The 3,653-nt window shown below is 43.6% G+C and overlaps 1 pseudogene; it reads right to left on the minus strand.

Moving 5' to 3' along the window:
* Positions 1-592: 592 nt before the first annotated feature.
* On the minus strand, positions 593-3,448 carry LOC102872782 (annotated as a pseudogene).
* Positions 3,449-3,653: the final 205 nt, after the last annotated feature.

Genomic DNA, 3,653 nt, shown 5'->3' on the forward strand with positions numbered 1-3,653 from the left:
TTCTTTGGAATGGGAACAAATATAGATCTCTTCCAGTCAGTTGGCCAAGTGGTTGTTCTCCAGAGCCTATGGTGATGATGAAGAATTTAAAGATTTTTGACTGTAGTGTCCTGTAATTCTTCAAGTTTGTTTTTCAGTCATTGAAAACATTCAATCATCTTTTTTCTAAATTCTGCATCAGAAAATTCCATCAAACTTTGTGGCTTCATGAAATCCATTGCTACTGTGTGATTTTTGGTGGGAGATAGCTTGTTTTGGGCTTGCGTGGTGAGTGAGGTACCCTGCTTCTTTCTAGACATTGAAGTGGAAGAGTTGTTGAAAACTAAGGTGTTAGTTGGTTCTTGGTTTGATGTCACTACTTCTCTATAAAGATGTCCAGTACCTTCCTTTTGCTTAGGTTGATGGGACCAATGTAGTAGGACCAAACAGCAGTTTGTAGTCTGAAGAAACTGAATCTTCAATATTGGACAACTTTTTCAAGTGATTTTGAAAAATGCTATAAATTTGGTCTATATTTTTTTTTCTTTTGAGTGGTTTTTTGTTTTGTTTTTATTGGGCTTCCCCCCCCGCCCCTTTTCTTTAAGTTTAGAGCTCATGGGGGGGTCGCGAGCTGGGTCGGGTCAGAGCTGGCGGGGGAGGCCGAGAGCCGGGTCGGGGGAGCACTGCGATACCTGAAGGGGGGGTCGTGGGTCAGAGCTGCAGGGGTGTGTCGCAATTCAAGTCCACTCCCAACGTCCACTGCATCTGCGCACGGCACCTTGGCCTGTCCCAAAGTTCAGAGCTCGCGGGGTGGTCGCGAGCTGGGTCGGGTCAGAGCTGGCGGGGGTGTCGCGAGCCGGGTGATACCTGAAGATGGCAGTCGTGGGTCAGAGCTACAGGCGTGTGTCCCAATTCAAGTCCACTCCCACCGTCCACTGCGTCTGCGCACGGTACCTTGGTCAGTCCCAAAGTTCAGAGCTGGTGGGGGGTCGCGAACTGTTTCGGGTCAGAGCTGGCGGGGTGGTCGCGAGCCGGGTCGGGGGGGAGCAATGCAATACCTGAAGATGGGGGTCATGGGTCAGAGCTGCAGGGGTGTGTCCCAATTCAAGTCCACTCCCACCATCCACTGCGAGCATTTGCTTTCTTAATGGCTTCCATTAATTCTGCCGTAATTTGCAGCTTCTTGTGTAGTTGTTAAACTAAATCTACATCAATATATTGCTTCTAGTTCTTTGCCTCTAGAGTATTTCATTTATTGTTGGCTTCCATTGTTTCTTACATAATTTGTACTTTTTTCCATATCTGTTAGAATGCCACCATGTCAATATATATTATCTGTCTATATGACTCTGGGGTATTCATTGGGTCTGAAACATGGTCTGCTTTTTTTTGAGAAGGCTTTAATTTTTTTTTCAGTGTTTGAAGTTGCTTACGGCCTTCTTGACATTATGAGAAGTATTTCTTGATAAGTGTTAGGCCATTTCTGTTGTGTCTGTGCAAGTTATTGATAGTTCTTATATTGATGATGTTATTGATTAGTTGTCAGCTAATCAATGTATGGTGTGGGCCAACGCACTCTACTGGAAATCCTTTTTGTGAAAATTCGTCTTTCCTAAAGGTCTTCTGCAGGAGAAGGATAGGCATTCTCCTTCCATGCAATTAACTGCCTCTGAAAATATGCTGAAAGTTCAATTATGGGCTGGATACAACTTGATGGTTCACAATAACAACAAAATCCTTTAGGTTTTCTCTGGTCTGCAATGTAGCCCTGCAGGAATCTCATCTCACTGTAGTTCCCTCTGGCTGAGTGGTGTGAGATCGGCTGCTCCACTTACAGTTTCTAGCTGAGAGAGGGAGGTGTTTAAAGCAATCTTCCTTTTTCATAGTTTAGCCTGGAAGCTGAGAAAATTAGTCTTTCCCCTGCTTGTAGCTTTCTGTCCTAAACTATATTACCTTGCTTTGTGCTTGGGATGAATCCATGACAGCAGGTATCCCTAAATGGAGGGCTTTTTCCCCAGGAGAGTTTTGGCCCCTTCTTTCCCCAGCACCTGAAAGTACTGACTCTGAGGAAGAATGTTTCACCTGACTAATGTCTTCTCTCCTGAATTCTAATGTCTTCCTTTGTCACTAGAATGTCATGAGATTAGGGGCAGCAACTTAAACAGTTTGTGTTTGGGGAGTTTTAAGTCAATTCTCTTTCTCACAGCTCAGGGTGCCAGCTGAGAAAGTGAATTTCCCCCGCCTTATAGCTCTCTCTCTCCTAAACTTTATTGTCCTGTTTGGTCCCTGGGATGGCCCTATTGTAGCAGGATTCCTCAAACATCTGTCTTTGATTTTGAAGAATTCTATTAACTGTGTCTTGAAGTGGACCTCTTTGTGTTTCTTCTGCCGGGAGTTCATGTAACTTCTTGTATTTGTAGATTCCACCCCCACCCCCCCGACACACACACACACTTAGGTCTGGAATATTTATTAGAGTTATTATCTCCTGGAAAAGTCTTTCCTTTTTTTATTATGAAATTTAATGACTTCTCATAGAAACAATTATTAATCAGTTTTTCTTATTAGGTAAGGCCACTGGTAAAGTTATACCTTTCCTTAGATAGCCTATCTCACTGCCTTCCACTCATAGTGGGTTCTCCAGCGGGTTTCCGAAGCTGCAAATGGCACAGGAAGTGACTGTTCATCTTTCTCCCTCGGAGCTGCTGGTGGATTCAAAACGCCAGACCACACTGCCACCTGAGCTCACTCAGGTTGTCAGAAGGGGTCAGTGCTTAGGAAGAGACATCATGCTGAGAAACGGAGAGGACTAGTAAGAGAGAGGAATACCCTCAATGAAACAGAGTGAGTGACTGCAACAATGGGCTTGAGTATGGCAGAGATCATGACGATGGCACAGGATAGGGCAAGGTTCCCATCTGTTGTTCACAGGGTCACTACAAGGGGTAGTCAACTTGACAGCACCTGACTTCTTCACCAGCAAAATCTAACACCTTTGTGATCCTGACCTTTTCAGGTTCTGGAGGCCTTGTCAGATCCTCAAGTTTTACCAACTTATTTGAACTTGTTTCTGCAGGTTCCTCTTCTCTCTTAACTCCTATACTTGCAACAGACACTTTTGATTTTGGTCTGACATCATTGAGAAAGCTGGCCCAGTGTTCGTCCTCCTTCTTTTTTCTAGCATCTTCTGACTCACTTCCCTTTTCGTGCTCTGCAGACCCATCGTCCTCCTCACTGCTGATCCCTCCAGATTCCGCTCCGGCATAGACATCTTCTTCTTCTTATGAGAGGCCACCCCGTTTTCTCTTTCTGGCTGGAATGCTCTGAGCCTTTTCCCCCCTTGAGTTTTCTGTGTCTGCTCTTCACCATCCACTTCATCTTCCTTCACTAATTCATTTACATCATCTTCACTATTCTCTCCACCCGACGGCAAGTAGTCCTTGTCTTCCTCGTTTATTATTCTTATCATCTCTGGAATTCTAAGTAGTCTAATATTAATATTCTCCTTTGAATCCTATATTTCCATTTGGCTTTGCTCACAGTTTTCTTTTTCTTTTTTCTCTTGGGATCTAGTAATTTTACTTTGTCTTCTATTTCACTTAGACCATCTTCTCTCTATTTGAATCTATTGTTGAATATTTCCTTACATTTTCTTTTTTAAAAATTATTATTAA

This window comes from Elephantulus edwardii, unplaced genomic scaffold (assembly GCF_000299155.1).
Source record: "Elephantulus edwardii isolate Elephantulus edwardi_28Jun2011 unplaced genomic scaffold, EleEdw1.0 scaffold00239, whole genome shotgun sequence".
NCBI classification, from domain to species: domain Eukaryota; kingdom Metazoa; phylum Chordata; class Mammalia; order Macroscelidea; family Macroscelididae; genus Elephantulus; species Elephantulus edwardii.